The following is a 17858-nucleotide window of genomic DNA, read 5'->3' on the forward strand; positions in this document are numbered from 1 at the left end:
CCCAGCTCCAGGCTTTGACCTGGCCCAGCCCTACACAGGCCCTGAAGGAAGTGTCCATGTTGGCTCCCTACACCTCACCTCTGCCTACTCCAGCCATAGTTGAGGCTGAGCAGAGGGGCTGTGGTATGACAGAGCTGAAGCCTCAGTTCCCTCCCACACCCAACTCCAGCTTCCCCCATGCTGCCCCAACCCAGCTGCCAAACATGCCAGGACCTGCTCTGCAAGCCTAGTGCAGTGTGGGGAGGGTCGACAGTGACAGCAAGGGATTGGGGGCATGTGCCCCACAACCAATCACAAGCTCAGGTAGACTCAGCTGCCCTCAGCAACGTCTGGCAGGCAGGGAGGTGTGCAGGAGCGCCCCCAACTTCCGGTCTTGGCCAGTGCAGGCATCTGTTTCCTCCCTCCCACAAAAGGAGACGTGTGTTCTGTTCTCTCCCAATCCAATCTACACAGTTTAGAGAAACCCACACGGACTGAATCAATTCCACCTCTGGATTTTTGACTGTCTGTACTTAGCCCTAAAGACAAACTATTTCCCACCTATGCTCCCACACAATGGCTCTTCTTTCTGACCCTCATCCAAGGCCCCCTAAAGCCTGTGGGAATTTTCCTACTGACTTCAGTGGGCTCTTGGTCAGCATCTCTCTGCACAGTGCACCTAAAGCTCTTCTTGTCTCTCTGTAAAAGGAAAGCTGACAGTCCACTTTCACATCTCACACAAACACATGCTCAACCTTTTTTTTTCCAGGGCAAAGACCAAGGGTCAAAGATCTTTCATGGAAAGCAACATCCCCACTTTGTCTGCTTTTGCACAAATTGTACCCTTCCTAATCCAAATGTGTGTCAGCAAATAACTTAAAACTTCCCAGGAGGGTATTTATCTGAGCTCAGGTCAGTAGGAGTGGCTTTAGAACTTAAATTGCTGGTATGTAAAGAGCAACAAACCATGTAGTTTATTTGAGCAGTGAGGTCTGAAAATAAGCATGAAACTTGAGGAAAAAGTTGTAAAAAGTTCACTTTGAATGATGAACATTAAACAATGTACTGTTATTTAAATAAACAAAGTTTATGCTCACCATTGATCAAAACTCAAAAAGTCCTCTTGTATTTCTGGGCTTCTTATTTCAGGCAACCAATAGTCACAACAAGGTCAAATCATTATCTATTAAGTGAGTTTGTCAGGTCTTAGGTATCTAATACACATCTCTTCTAGATGTCACACTTTACTGTTAAGGGCTCATTGGCACTCAGTGTAAAATAACAAAACCCAAGTTTGGGACCTGACAAAATCATTGTAATGATGGATGGTATAATCTCTTTTCATTAAAAAATTATTTGCAACCACTACAAAAGGAATTAATCAGCTGATGTACAGTGGAGAATTGTTTGTAGTGCAATCAGACATGTATTGCAATAAATTAAATGTTTAAGGCTTATCAAATAAAAAATCATGAAAAAAAGACTGAGAATCTATAATATATTATAAATTGTAAGTAAACTCTACTTGGAATTGTTAACATAGACTAAACTAAAATTAATAGCTAAAGATAATTATTTTTTCATCCCTGTCTATTAAAATGTGATTTCCTTTATACTGACCTACAAAGACTACTCAAAACCAGCCTGGTAAATGAATCAGATCTTGGTTAGTTGAAAGAGCCCCAAATGATAGAGATCGGTGCCTGCCTTTTCTCTATTTGGATCTTATGTACTCAGCCTAACTCAAATCAGATCAAAAGTTGCCTCACAGAGACAGAAAATCTATTTTACTTTTGGAAATGAATCCAGATGATAGCTGGATCACCCGCAACATCTCCTTTCCACTCAACATGCCAATAATTTCTAAACTGGGAGTCAGAGATTCATCAGCACAGCTCTTGTTCAGGGCCAAATCCTGGCCCCACTATATCAGAATGGGTTTTGCCATTGTTTCAATGATGTTAGTCTGTCACTCAGATGGTTTGAACAGCCTGTGATCAAATTCACTAACAGGACAGAATTGGGACTTATGTAAAGTGAACAAGCCCTTGCCTTTACACATAGGTTCTAGGAAATGATGAGTGCATCTGGGCAGTCTGTTCACCATTGTATCACCTTTTTTTACTCTAGAAGGGCACCATTTGGTGAGACTACATGTTGTCATTGTAATATACTGTACATTACCCAGCATTCTTTCTTGGTGAGACACGTGGATCTAGAGAAAGAAGCATAAAGACAGGAAGTCAGGAGACCTTGAGTTGTAATGCCAGTTGTGCTGTTGATTTACCTCGTAGTCTTGGGCAACCCATTTTAGATCTTTGGTTCCATTTCTCCATCTGCAAAACAAAAATAATAAAATTTACCTACCAACTTGCCTCAGAGGGCTGTTGACATGCTTATGTCACTGGGTTTTCCATAAAGCTCATCATCCTAGCTAGTAAGTGAATATGTAATGCACTACAGGAATACAAAGTACTATTCTGATGATGATTATGTGATCACATCTTCTGACATTAACATGCCACAGGGGCCAGGGAACTTTTTCTTCCTTTAACTTCTGAATACCAACCAGGCACACTGTATTTAGAAAAAAAAATCTAAACCAACCCTTGAAGACCATTTGGGAAATATCAAAATGTATTTTTCATGTCCCACGTTACTTGCAATGACAATTTGGCCGAGGGAAAAACCGAACACATAAGGTTTGTGTTTCCTTTTCATATGTAGCAAAGGCATAAATATTTTTTTCACTTTTGTATTAGCACAGAAACAGCCTGATTGTGTGGGACATGGTGAAAGGCAGCATCACATAAGGTGGATCACAACTCATTTGTCTTTCAAACCTTTTCATCTGAAAGATGAAAGGTAGATGAGACATCCGTGCTTCAGAATCTTGTTCTCTTGTCATTATTAAAATCATATGGTGCTTTTTGCAAAAGAAAGGGAATTAGTGTTGGTGCCATATTAAAACTACAGTATGAGTAATTACATTACATCCTGTCTAAAATTCCTATTTACATGCATTCTTCTTATTCTGTACTAAACTGATGCCTTATGTTGTTTAATGCCACAAAATAGCTGCACCAGTTCAGTGGTGGATAAAGAAATTCTTCACATAGGTAAGTTGTAAAGCATTTCAAGTGTTCTGCTTGATCAAAGGGTCAAATTGTATCTTAAATAATGTCATCTCTCTCCTACTAGCATATAGGTCAATATAGAATGTTTGAATATGGAATATATCACATGGCACAGAGACATAAACCACATATTCTCTAATCAAAGTGTTTTGCTGCAAAGGTTCGTCTTAGTGAGTGAGACCTTCTGGGCATTAATCATTTACATGAGCACCACCTATTTTACTTCAATCATTATGGACAAGGCAATGCATTGTGGGCCTATAGGAAGGTTGAAGCCATCCATTGCATCAAATTACTCAGAGCTGAGGCTAAATCTGAGCTCTGTCAAAGTGTTATAAAAATAACATTTTGCATCTTCAGCCTGAGGGTGAAAGGCTGAAAATTAAATGTAGTCCAAATGAACCTTTTAAGTGTGGCTTTAAAAAGTGAGAAAGAGACTGAGAGGTCCTGATAGAAGTCCAGAAAAGTAATAATGCTTCTGTAGTTAAGAAAGAGTAGTAAATATCAAAGGGCCCTTAGCAACAAAGCATCTGGTCAGGTTCAATCCAACCCTGAAACTGTGTCCTGATAAAGAAGCACTGCACTGAGGGATTACTCTTACTTTTAGCCTTAGCCGGAGGAACAGAACTCCACCATGTCCTTATCTGGCATTCCCTTCCCCAGTGTCCCTTCAGATGTGGGAGAGGAGGTGGCTGAAGTAGGACCCGTTTCTGCCAGCTTTATTATGAAAATTCTCTCCCATCTTTGCCACTCACAACCAGAATTTGGCCCACTTGTTCTGTTTGAATGGCATGCTATCAGAAAAAAAATGGCTTTCCATATTTCCTGTGTCAGAAATAAATGGCAGAGCACTATTTTGTTTTTATATATCTAAGAAAGTCTCTAAATCACTAAGAGCCATTACCAACCCTGCATGACCACATATGGACTTAACTTGAGATGTGGTTTTGCCAGGAAAGCTCTAACTGAAATATATGGGCCTTGCAGGAGCTCAGCATTTCTGGAAATCAGGCCCTAATAGTATGTAATGTTGACCTCTTTTGTGACCAAACAGTCAACTAGTAGTTAGGGCCTTATGGGATGATTTTTGGTACAGGAAGAAACTGGTGGCAATCAGGTATTTCCCTGATGCAAGCTCATTTATTTCCAAAGAATATACACAAAATCCTGGGTCCCTGAACAAAGCAGAAGCCAACAGCAGCAAGCAGTCTCCTTTCCCAGAGACAAAATTTGTCTCTCAGAGAGTCCTGTGTCCCCCAAAAAAGTACTATCTCAGCTTCCTGCAGGGCTACAGCACCACTTTTCTGTTCTGCTGACTTTCTGTATCTTTAACAGAGATGCACACAGCTGTAACCAATCAAACCCTTAGTCTAAGCATTTGCAACTGCTCCCAGGGAAACCTCTTAGCCCATACAGTTTAGCTTTTGATCATCCTTGCCATAGGACTCATTGCCTTGGGTGGTAACTTCCCATTGTTTCATTTATTGCTGTTTAAAGTGCATTTAATTACGCTTTCCATTTCCCTGAATAAAATGTGGTGAGTTCACCCCATGACTGTAACCAAACTCTTTATTAATCTATTGACAATAGACATGTTTCATGGCAGCTCTTAGCCTTCCAGCATAACTATAGCTCAAACAGTGAAGAGCGTGTGGCAGCATGCACACGCACAAATTACCAGTCTGTTTTAAGAAGCGTTTTAGAGTACTCCACTCTCTTCACCATTGCTTTCCTTCCACCACTTTCTTCCCAACAAACAGTCTTTAAAACATTCACAAATGTAGATGTGTATATATTACTCTTGCTAAGAATTACATTTAGGAGATCTCTCGTGCCAGGCTGTATGTAAACATTGATCTCAAGGGAGCTGGTTATTTAAAGAACCAGTCAGAGTAGTTGCTACTGCCACAACCAATTATAATTGCTTCAATTCACAGTTGCAAAAGAGAATTATTCATACTGCTAGATAACATTAGTCAGAGACAGATAGATGGACAGAAATAGAAGAAAAGCAGATAGACAAGTGGCATTTTGTTCTGCAAAGAATTTTAAATATTTGAAGAGAATACACTAATAGACATGAAAACACTAGGAGCATTTTATGAATAACCAGAATATGCTCTAAGAAAAAGTGCAAAAGGAACAAGCCTCAAAAGGTTAAATAGCCAACAGCACAGTAAAAGTCCTTATTTTCCTTAGAGCATAGATAATTCTACTGCCTTACTTAACCATCAGTGTGCTAGTTTGTCTGTCCAGAACCTATTTTACTTTTAGATCCAACAGTTGTCTTAGGATGTGTCTATATAGAATAGTTAGCACAGAGTAAGCTAGAATGTGAGGTTATAAGCACACTAGCTACGAGCATATGGATACTTGTAGTGAACACTAAAGGCATGTCTACGCTGACAAGGCTTGTCCTGACAGTCTCAATCAACCCAAAACAAGTGAGCCAACATACCCCATCTGTACCATACCTAATAGCCTGCAGCCAAGCTGTCTACATGGCACTGCTTAGAGACAGAGCAAAGCCTTTCTAGGAATCAAACTCTAAAATACTTGTGCCTCCTTTCAGCTTCACGGCTACTTACAGGCGGTAGAGAAAGAAAATTGGGTGTAGAAGGGCCAGCAGACAAGAACAATGAATTAGCTCATTTCCTGTGTTCGAGGCCTGCAACGCCCAGGAAAGTTCCAAATACACTGCAGAAAGCAGTGAGCAACAGGCAGTGAGGACCGTAGCCAAACTCATAACTGGTAGCTCAGCAGAGAATTCAGTGTGTGGAAACACAAACACACTTACCGCAGTGTGGCATCCAGTGTGCAGGAAAATTGGTCAGCACCCCACAGCCAGAAGGGGTCCTGCAAAGTGGTCTGGCCCTGGAGAGCTCCTGGGATAAATGGAGCTCCTTGGCAGTAGCTCTGGAGAGGAAGAAAAAAGAGAGCGCAGGAAGTGCTGCCTGGGACCGTCCCCGCAGCCAGAGCAGAACCAGCATGTCACTGGAGCTGGCTGCCAGGCAAGGCTGCTAGAGCCCAGACTGCAGCACGAACTCCCCCGTGGAGTCTGGGAACTCACCTACCTGCGGCACCAGAGCCAGGAATCCTTCCTGAGACAGGAGGCCCTGGAGGATGCCACAGACGGCCAGAAACCTGTGGAGTAGCATCATGACAGGTGCAACTGATGAGATGAAAGACATGGGCCAGGCTGACACCTACTCACACCCCACGCTGCTGACAGGTACTCTAAGGGCAGCCAGGATGGCAGGAGAGCAGTTCAGGAGTGTTCAGGAGAGAAGCTTCCACAGGGAAGCAGACTGCAGGAAGCAGTGCCTAGAGAAAAAAAAAATGCTACCCAGAAGGGTGAGAAGATGCCTAGCCCTGAAATTATAATTTATGGGAAGTGAAATTTGTGAAGGCAGTATGCATATATTTTAATTGTACTTGTATATGTTTGTTTATGTTCCTTGTACAAGTACCAGGCTGGATGTGGCTATAAAGGGGTATTAGGAGGCCACAGGGGTACCTGAGGGGCACGGGAGCAGGGCATAGACAGGCTGAAGCCAAGAAAGTCAAGGAGTGAACCCACAGAGGGGTCGCACAGGTGACTAGGGGTTGAGAGGGCCAGAGCTGGAGCCCAGAGGGGCAATGCCATCAGCCTGAGGCTGAGGGGGCCAGAGCCAGAGCCCCAAGAGGGGCAGCACAGGCAGCCAGCAATCAAGAGGGCCAGAACCAGAACCAAGAGGGCCAAGGGTCAAGGGCTCAAACAAACTGCAATGGCCCCAGGCCAGAGAAGGCTGAGACAGAAAAGCCAGGCCAAAGCCAATGGGCCCAGGCTACCAGCCTGCAGCCACAGTAGCCCGTAGGTTGAGGGTAAGAAGGCCAAAGCATATACAAGGGAATAACTAGCAACTAAGTTATTGCTACACCTTGGAGAAATGGGCATGGCTGCAGGAGTGGAAGGAGGCCACAAATTTAGCACGTAGGGCCTGAGGGAGAAAATACTGAGAAAGGGAGTGGGGAGCACCCTAGGCTCACCAACCTCCAAAACAGCCCTCATTACTTTCAGCAACAAGGCATGTCAGGAAAGGAAGCAGGGTGAGACCCTGGGAGGCAGGAATGGGAACTGGGCAGGATCAAGGTGGCCACTAGGATGCACCACGGCAGCCCTTGGATGCTAATCCCATCACAGTCCTGAAAAGCTGAAATCCTTAGCATACCAGCAGATAGAAGCCTGTACCTGCCAGATTCTGAAAGAGCTGAGGTTGCATCTAAAAGAGGTAGGTTAACCAAAAGATGAGCAGTACTTCCCAGCAGCAGTGAGGAGTGACAAGAAACAGCATCTCCACCCCCAGAGCAACAGAAAGCAACACCCCAGTAGTGGTAAGGAGCAGCACCCCAGTGGTGGTGAGGCAAGAGAAACCTTGGGCTAAGAGCTACACTAGCTCTACTGACTGACTACACTGCTCCCACTATGTGTGACGAAGCAAGAACTCTGAACCTGTTGACTGTGCTGAACTGTTAACAGTGGGTTGGGGTGGTCTACTGATTATTAAGGAGTTCTCCAATCTGTTTATCATCCCATCTCCCTCTCCCCCATAAATAACCCCTGTTATAGTTGATATTGCTTGCAAGTGGGGATGTTTGTTCACATTGGAACATCCAGGCAGAAATTATTTTCCCAGGTTTCTGGGTGAGGGCTGAAACAGGGGACTCCACTTTGTCCCCTCCCTTTTGCCTACCCATTGACTGTTTTTCATGTCTGTAAATCCAGTCAATCTAATCAATTAGTGTAAACCCCCCCAAGATGAACTTGACCCTTGTTGCTGCCATCTGGTGCTTGGCAAGACGGTTACACTTCAAACCTTTATGCCAGCCTGATGCCTCACCATTCTAGCCCCAGAAGACTCTGCCATTGCAAAGGCAAGACACTTTCCCTCCTGCTCCCTTGCCTCCACTGAACTCAGCAAGAGACTGTAGGGCCCTACTCTGCCAAATCTGCACGAGTGACTTTACCTGCACTAGTGTATCATTTACTCTACCTTGCCCCTCCTGTCAGCCTTTCCACTGGCTGTTTTCCATGTCCTTAAATCCAAGATTTGCCTGTCATTCAAAAGATTTCTTAATCATTTAATCCAGCAAATGCTAAAGTCAGTGGATGAAAGAGATTTCCAGCCAGTGCCCCAATACATGCAAATTAGGCAAACCAAACACATGTGCACTGCTGGGAATTTAAAGGCACACCTGCACAGCAGATACACATTCCATCTGCCAAGAAAGAGTGATCAATAAATTTTATAAAGAAAAGTACAAAAGACAAAAGTGTCCATAGAAAGTAGATGTGTCAGTGTGATGCTGTAGCTGTGATGGTCCAGGAAAAATGCAAGACTCAAGGATTTTTGTGGGTGATATCTTATATTGGATGAACTATAGAGTTTGGAGGGACATAGACAAGCTTTCAGGTAGCACTGTGTGTATGTGAGCCCTTTCTACCCAAACAGCCCAGTACACCTGGCATTACAAGGCACTGAGGAAAAGAAAGCCCATGTAGCACACCTAATGAGTCACAGAGAAGGGAACTCTTAGAGCAGAAAGGATGTAAGGAGTTACTTTGTATGCAGATTACTAGTCATGGTGAGAGAGCCCTGTAACAGAGTCCAAGCAACAAGTAGGCATCTCCTGCACTTTTTCGAAGTAGAAGGTCAATGTCTCCCAAACAAGATGTCCCTGATAGTTGTCACTGTATACCAGCCAGTGCTCTGGCTGCTCAAAATCCCACTTTTTCTGTCTTTGCTAACCAACCCTCACCCAGACTCTTGCCCTTCTCCCACAGTGTCCAACTAGACCAGGCCTAGAAAAACTCTTGAAATTCAAGACCTAAATGAGGGGTAAAGAATGAGAATGTATCCCATCTGTCACTTCAGGTTAGTTAGGAAACCCCAAGTAATCAAAGCTGATGATTACGTCCTTGGGAGTGACAAATTTTATGACACACAAGCATGGTACACTTTTTCCATGATGGTGTATACCTTATGCCTGGTAGTGCCAATAGTGGGTATTTATACATGTGCTTGGGGGGCTGCAGGGGAGGAAGGGGTGTTTTAATTAGAGACGCACTAATTAAAGTGCCTAGAGCATCTCGTGTATCAGCCTCCCCACACTTCAAAATGGCAGCCGGGACACTTTAATTAAAGCTTGTCTAACAAGCTTTAGTTAAAGTGCCCCCACCACCATTTTTCAGTACAGAGACACTGATACATGTGACACTGGAGTCTGCTGAAGCATGGTAAGTACCATGCTCCAGGAGACTTGATTGAGTCTGCTCCAACACACTAATTACAGCACATCAGAGCAGCTTAGGTGCCCAGTATTTCATAGATTTCATAGACATTAGGGCTGGAAGGGACCTTGGAAGATCATCGAGTCCAGCCCCCCACCCAAAGAGCAGGAAGTCAGCTGGGGTCATAGGATCCCAGCAAGATAAGCATCCAATTTGCTCTTGAAGGTGTTCAATGTAGGTGCTTGAACCACCTCCGATGGCAGGCTATTCCAGACCTTGGGGGCTCGGACAGTAAAGAAATTCTTCCTTATGTCCAATCTGAAACGCTCTTGCAGTAGTTTATAACCGTTGGACCTTGTCATCCCTTGGGGTGCTCTGGTGAACAATCGTTCCCCCAGATACTGGTGGTCACCCCTGATAAACTTACAGGTGGCCATCAGATCGCCCCTGAGCCTGCGCTTTTCCAGGCTAAAGAGCCCCATGGCTCTCAGCCTGTCATTGTAAGGTCTGCTTTCCTGACCTCTGATCATGATTATGGACAAGCCATTGGTTTGCAATGGTAGTTGCAGGTTGTCAGCTTCTAGATAGCTAGATAGCTAAACAATCTATGTGATTTTCCATCTTTGAAGCACTGGGATTAGCTTCAGCCAAGTTTCCAGAACAGTTGCTTTCCTCATCCTGAAGTTCTTGCACCACTGCTGATCATCCCATGTCTATAGTACAATCCTCTCTCACTAGTCCAAGTTTGCCTCCCTCATTCAGAACCAACTATACTTATTATCTGCCTGGAGCCCTCATCACACATGCAACGCTGGGCTGCAGAAGTTTATTAATTGTCATGAAACAGAACCGTCCATTTGATCTCGTTGTTGCTGCTGCTGCTGCCAGAATAAGATTTTTTAATGTGTACAGAGCCAGCAGAGGACTCACAGAGAGATGTATGCTCTGCAGAGGGAACCCAGGTGCTTTATTATAATCTGGTGATTGTTGCCATTTATCAAACTAAGGAAATTGAGAAGGGATCTACACATCTATGCTGCTGCCCTTACAGTTTGAAAATGGAGTGACTGCCTTCTCAGATAGAGATTGCCAGAGGAATCTAGGGATTTTTTGCAGCTAGCCACCAGAAGTGGAACTTGTTAACTTCCAGCTACCCTTCCTCAAATGTCCCACCATTCACTAGAGCAAGTATAGGGGGGTGAATAGGTAGAGGCAACAGCACAAAGACTACTGAGCTACCATTCTCCCCACTGCTGGTATGACTCATGGCAACCGCATCCCAGGCATATGATCTCCTTTCCAGCAAATTAAAATAACTCACTTATTTGTACACAGCAACCATGATGTGATTTACACCAGGCTGTTTCTCATGATGTAGCCCATTCATGTGCCTATGGACTTAGGTCTTGTCTACATGGGGCCACTTGGAAAAATATTTTGAGACAGTCAAATAAAGGAAAAACTAGAAGTGGAAAATGACATCATTGTTAGGGTATCAAACAAAACACTGACTGCTCTTTGAATTGAGAACAAGGGGGTTCTTGTTTTCAACATGCTGCAAAAGATTTTTGTGTAAAATGGAATTTTACAGCTAAAATCTAATGTATCAAGTCAAGAATATAGCCTTAAAATGGGATGTTAGTCATATCTAGGGTATGTATTTACAGCTACCTGGATAGCAAAATTGAAATAGTCTATCACCACTGAGGTTTACATCATCCATTTATAAATGTATTCCCTTGCTCAAGCTCCAGTCTCTATCAAATGGGAATTTCTATTGTTTTCTGAAGTGTAGGGGTATTATTTTCCTTAATGCAATAGAATGATGTGATTCATTGATCATAGAACAAAAAACAGAAATGTTGTTAGAATGACTTATATAACTATTAAATAATAAATCGTTACTTCAGGGGTTTACTTAGACTCCAGTTCTGCCACCTGCACTCATGCTTTGTAGTACTTACAAAACTGTCTTACAAAACTCAGAGGAGGAAGTACTACAAAATTTAACATCATAGAAAAACAGGGCTAGGAGGTGCTTCAAGAGGTCATCTACTCCATCCGCCTGCTAAAAGCAGGAACACCTCTGTTTAAACCATCTCAGAGAAGTGTTTGGGACAGAGTTTGCAAAATGGAGCTCCGAGGTAATCCATCCAGGGCTTCTATTTCGACGAACATCAGCTTTCCATGTAAGTTTTTAAGTTTAGTATTATATTAATAACCAACAAATGAATAAAATGAGTTCTCTTCATAAACAAATATTGTGCATTTACTTGCTCAGTCAGAGTTCTGTCTTGTGCTGTTTCCCCCAATGACTGCATAGAAACTAACAGGTCTCCTCCCATTTCAATCCACTACATGGAAGGTGATCCATCCAGATGCCATCTTGGGCACCCCTTTAAAATACCCACCATGGCAGCAGTTGCTCAGGGGTGACCTGGCAGCACTACCATATCTGCTTCTCTGAAAAGTTATATGTGGAATCTACAGGCATTTTTACATGCGTTCCTGACGTGACACTGGGCACTTTTAATTAGTGAGCCATGCTAATTAAAAGAGCCTGTGTATCACATGTATCAGCAGCAAGAAAATTGCAGCAGGGTGCTTTGAACTAAAGTACATCAAACGTGTTTTATTTCAAAGAGACACGCTGTGCTGCTAATACACATGACATGCAAGGCTGCCAGAGCACGTCAATTTATATGCTCCAGAAGACTCGATTAATTGAGTCTGCTGTGATGTGCGGGATTTCCAGTGCATCAGAGCAGGCTCCCTGCGTGTGTGTAAGTGCCCTATAACATAATATGTGTGCATCTTGGAAATCTCCCTCCCACTAAAATGTTATCCATAATCTGAGCTTCTATCATCTCTATTACAGCAGCCTTCTCTGCTTTTTTTACCCCTTGCCTCGCTCCTGGAGTATTAATGTCTGTAACATTAATTCAGAAATTCAAACACAGAAATTTTTTATATTATTCACCCAGTTTTAAATGTGTGTGCACATGTACTTGTCTTGTATTAACTCAGCAGGGGTCTGTCCTTTGAAAAAGAAAGTTCTAGCCCAGCCATCACAGTTTGCAGCACAGCAAGACCTAGGTGGCCAGAGAAGATCTAGGTGGCCAGAGATTTGCTACAATATCTTGTTTCATGTACGGCTTACTCTAAGTTCCTATAACAATGTTTTCTTCATTTTGGAAAATGACTTAGAGGTATTATAAAAGAGTCCATCTCACATTCAAAGCCAGCAAAATATTTCTTATTTCATTGGCAAAGAGCACATCAATGTTTTGTTCTTTAAGATTAATTCCAAAGCCAGACAAGGCCTTTGCTCCCCCTTACCTCTACCCAATCTTTCCTACTTATTTTTCTCCTGACAAAACAAGTGACATGACAGTTCTTAAATAAATCAGATCCCAGTTGTGTTTTATGATGTCATGGTAAGTGCAGTCCTGACCCTAAGTAATCAGCATCTCAACACAGCAGGAAGCTTCCTGCTTTAACCACTCTAGCAGCCAGGCAAACTTGCCTACACTGCAGAAATAATGTGAATTACCTCACCTCTGTGTATCCTAATAACCCTTACCACACATTATGTCAAATGTTCAGCTCTGGATTGAAAGAAGCCAAAATGCAGGCAAAACCCAATAATGTCTAAAACAGAGTTCGAGTGAAGCTGGGCCCATGCCAGGCTGCAGGGCTCCTTCTTCATATTAAGCTTATATCTGACTCTTATGCACACAAACAAACCAAGTGGGTTGGGAATAAAACAGTATTTGAGTTATTCTCACAGAGCAGGTACTTAATAATACCCACATTTCCAACATTTAAATGCTATACTTATATTAATCAAAGAACCACTCCCACCAAATATCCCTTAGTTGCAGTAAAGGCCGCAAGCATGATTTTGTTTCAGCCTGTTAACAAAGCCATATGGATTCCATCTACATGATTTTTGGTTTTGCTTTTTATGATAGTCATGATGTCAAACAAAACCTTAGATCAGGTCCAAAACATATGCAGTGTGACAGTCGGCAATGCAAACTACACAATGACATTCTTTTGAGGCTCAGATAAAGAGCAGTGCAGCAGCATCCTTAAAATCACCAAAGAACTAAACACAAATGTCAGCAGCTAAAATGCCCCAAATCCAAGCCAAGAGAAGTGACTGACAGTTGAATTACAGTATTCCTCGAATGGGTACAAATTTTGACAGGCAAGTACAGAAATTGCTATTCATGAGTACAACTAGTTTTCAAACTTGTATGAAATTTGGTATTCTTAAAAGACTGTGATTTTTCCTCCATTTGTCTGTATTTAGAATCTTTGGTCTAACCCAGAAAGAGACCAAGACTGCTACCAAATATTTGGTAGGCTCGTTGAAAAATGGATCTCAAATCAAAGGTCTCTGATAAATGCTCCTTAAACCTTTGCTTCAAGAAGAGAAGAGAAACTAGTAAAACAAAACATAATATTAAAAAAACTTGTAAGCATACTGAAGCAACTACTTATTTTTGCATGCTGTAATAAACTGCTTAGAAACACAGTAACACATTTAGGGTTATTATGCATAGTGGGTTCAAAACAAAATTCAGGATATGAAACGAGATCTAGGTTTATTGGCTCTGCTTTTTCCTATTCAGACAAGCCAAAAACTAAAAAGGCCTGTTTACTTTTAATGCCAAAAGAAAAATTACTAAAACATTTATAACAGCTGGTCATACTACTGAACAAAACCACTCAATTAATCAGCTAACTACCGTATGTTTGAAAGAGGCAATGCAAATTTTCCATTCTTAATAAAGTGCAAAGTATTGATTAGTTCTGGGATAACACATGAATAAATGACTTGCATCCCAAATTAGATTTTAGAATGTCCAGGAATTCTAGGTACTTTTTACACATCGTTTATCACTATTCTGTCTTCATTTCTCTTTGCTTTCACTTCAGGTTTTTAGAATTATGTCCAAAATAAACAAAATATTTCCTCATCGTTCCCTCTCTGGCTTCCTGCTCATGAAAGAATTTTCACTCATGGCCCCTTGCGCTTCTTGGAATCAAGTTTCTCCCAGAAATCTGCAGCGCTGTTCTCTTCAGCAGTCCGAATGCAGCATTTTAATTGAGAGTGTTATTACAATCCTTCTTTGACTTCCCCACCCCCACATTCCTCTTTCTGCACTTTAATGACTAGTCCCTCCCAATCCAGCTGTTAGAAGCAGGGCTACAAATTTAATGCTCGCTTCCTCAGTATAATGCCCTCTCAACACTACTTTGTGAGTCCTGTTCCCTAAAAAAAAAAAAAAAAGTGCTCTGAAATTTTGTGTAGAAGCTCTTTCCATGTGGTCTATTTTTAGGTGCATTTTATAGGTTGTGAAAGGCTTAATCTATCCCCATATGCTATAGATCTACAGCTTATAACAATGGCTTCCCCCCAACACAGCTAATGAATGCAAGGGTTCTGGGATATCTGCACTCACTTTGGGCTGTTACATTGCAGCATCCAACGCTGCAGTCATCAGTGAAGGCCACAGGGATAACACAATGCACATGGGTCCTCTATGAATGGGTTATTTCCAGTCGTGTATAGTAAACAGCTAATTCGCTAATTGTTTTCTATAACTGCTCCAAGTAATTTAGTGAGATTGCATAGTTATGTGTGGGTATCCCAAACTCCTAGAAGTTCAGAGGATTTGGGAAGGGGGAATTCCTCATAAAGCCAGATGGTCCATGTTGCAAATACATCGCAAACCAAGCTGCTTAAATTGGCTGGGACCTGTCTTTGGACTGAAATGCTTTCCAAGGAAGGAATCAAATGGCACAGCCAATGTGAGAAAACATTCCGGGCACTATTCCCCCACACTTTAATTTAAAACTCTGACACGTTTCAGTTGAAGAAAGTATTAAATATACAACTGAAGGAAGCCACAGGCATACATGATTATACACAAGACAGCTGTCTGGTGCAAACTCAGGGTAAAATTTATCTCTGTAATAATTTAATTGACTTGAGTGGAATTACATAAGGAATGAATTTGGCCAATGATACAAGAGTGGGTGTAAACTGATGTTACATTTTTTAAAAATTTCTCTTCCAAAACGCACCCAAAAAATATAGGCAAAGTTAGCTACAGGGCCCCAGCTGTGTTTCATGGACAGTTCATCAGTGTTGAATGAATAATTCTTTTCATATTGTAAATGACAAACAAATTACTGCCCTAAATTAAATTTGGGGGAGGAGTCTGTATAACTAGCTCTGACAATAATACTTTTCCCAGGAAACAATATATTAACTGAATGTGTTTACTTGTGTGAAAGTATTTTAATTTTTGGTACCTTCTGCAGATTCATTTCTGTTTAGAAGGGCATTCATTTCCGAGTGTTTTTGCTTTTATGCATTGTACAAGAAACCCATCTCCCATAATACTTCAAACTAGAAATGGAAAAGCGGCACAAAACCCAATAATGCAGAGAATAGCAATGTGTTGTGGCCTTGCACTTCTTGGAATCAAGTTTCTCCCAGAAGTCTTTCAGCGCTGTTTTCTTTGGCAATTAGAAGGTGGAGTTTTAATGTGGATTTTAGCACAATAATAATAATTAGCACATAAATAGTGTTTTTACCCATTAATCTAAAGTATCTTACTGTATTATTATCAACATAGAGGAGGAAACTGAGGCATAGAGGAATAAAGTCTGTTTTCAGAAGTGAAAAATAACTTCAGCTTTCCACTTCCAACACTGAGGTAGAGCAGGGAGTAAAATATTTAATTCTGCATCATATTACCACTTGAGCACATTCACACTAAAGTATTTCTTCTGGTAAGGTTTTCTGAAAAAGCAATCATGATAGGAGATAAACGCAATATTTCAAAAATGAAAACAGTCTGTCTAGAGCTACTCTTCTGTGATATTTAACTTTTCACTGGAAGCCATTTGGAGTCTTGATGAAACAACTAACAATCCAGAATAAAAACCAAGTTCACTTTGAAAGAATTTTCAAGTGAGTTAGCAGTGAGACTCTGACATCTAAGATATCTAAGTGGCAATTAGGCAGTTTTTAGGCATCTAAAGCAAAGTGCAGACAGTAAAAAAGCCCAAGGCATAATTGATCCAACCTTTGCGGGTTTCTCTAAGCTGCAAAAATTGGATTCAAAGCAAAGGGAACTCACATTCATCAGGGGGGAGGGTCAGGGGAGGACAGACAACATAGGCAAATGTCTGCACTGGCCAGGCCAGAAGGCAGGAGGTGCTTCTGCATGCATCCCAACAGGCCAGACATTACTGAGGGCAACCAAGCAGGACCATCTCTCATTAGCTGTCAGGCACACACACTCCGCCCCCACACCCCAACCCCCTGCTGTCAACATAAACCATCCCTTAAGCCCAGCCCTAAACTTCCAGAGCTGGTCACCATGGCAGCCCTGGGGGGCAGGTGAGGAAGAGGATGGAGCCCCTCCACCCCAACCCCCACAGCTGGTCTGCACAGTGCAGGGGGCTCCATTGCAGCTTAGTTTCCCCCCTCACAGCCCAGCTGGGTGATCACTTCAGCCCCATCCCCACACCAGACCTGGCCTCTCAGCCCCATGTAGGATGGTGTGTGGGAGTAACACTGCCCCTGGCCCTGGCTCCCTCCCCCAGCTGGAGTGGGCACAGTGCAGGGGGCCCCCATACATCCTGGCTGGGCAATCACCCCAGCCCTGCCCCTGTTCCAGAACCGGCCTCTCAGTGGCTGAGGGGCCAGGTCTGGCATGGGGGTGGGGCTGTGCAACCCCAGCTGGAGGGACCAGGAGGGGCTCCATTCTTCCCCTTGCCAGCTCCCCCATGCCCCGCATGGCCTGGGTTGTGGAGCAGTGGCGTTGCTGTCTCAGCTCTGTGACAGGAACCAATGGGAGGGGCCAGCCCAACTTAACCAGGGCGGAGGAGCACTGGCAGAGGCTAGCCTGCCCACCCTGGGGGGGGGGAGGGTTAGTGGGGGCCGCAAAGCATCCTGGGGTGCTGGGGGCTGTGACCTAACTTGAGTTGGGAAGGGATCTGGAACAAAAGTTCAACAAACCAGTCTAACCCAAACTGATGAAATCTGATACTACATCCATCCAGGTCTATCTTAAACCTGATTCTGCCATTATGAAACTTGTATTTGTGCACTGAATTTCTCTTCTGTTACAGATTTAGACCAGTTTCTGATTACTTATTCCAGTTTATGTATAATTTCTGTCCCTAATATGTCTTTAAGCATGATCCTCTTCCACCCTGAGTCCCTGAAAAAAAACATTAATAAGTCTACTCTTGTAGCACACTGTCATCTTAAGTGCCTACATCAAATGGGGGAAAGAAGAGAAGGGCCCACCTACTTTTTATCCTATATACTACCTTGCTCAGGAAGTAGAGGACCTAGGTTCTAGACTGGGTGGGCAAAATACAGCCCGTGGGCTAGATCTGGCCCACGGAGTGGATCCAACCTGTGGCTACTCCCACAG

General features: G+C 42.9%; 1 long non-coding RNA gene across 1 annotated transcript in view; it reads left to right on the forward strand.

Moving 5' to 3' along the window:
- Positions 1-2318, forward strand: part of LOC109296803 — a 51280-nt gene extending 48962 nt beyond the window's left edge. Inside the window, exon 3 of the long non-coding RNA XR_002097061.1 lies at positions 2274-2318. This is a non-coding gene — a long non-coding RNA (uncharacterized LOC109296803). The remainder of the gene's footprint in view (positions 1-2273) is intronic.
- Positions 2319-17858: the final 15540 nt, after the last annotated feature.

Source organism: Gavialis gangeticus, unplaced genomic scaffold (genome assembly GCF_001723915.1).
Source record: "Gavialis gangeticus isolate Ggan-Ray unplaced genomic scaffold, GavGan_comp1, whole genome shotgun sequence".
NCBI lineage: Eukaryota > Metazoa > Chordata > Crocodylia > Gavialidae > Gavialis > Gavialis gangeticus.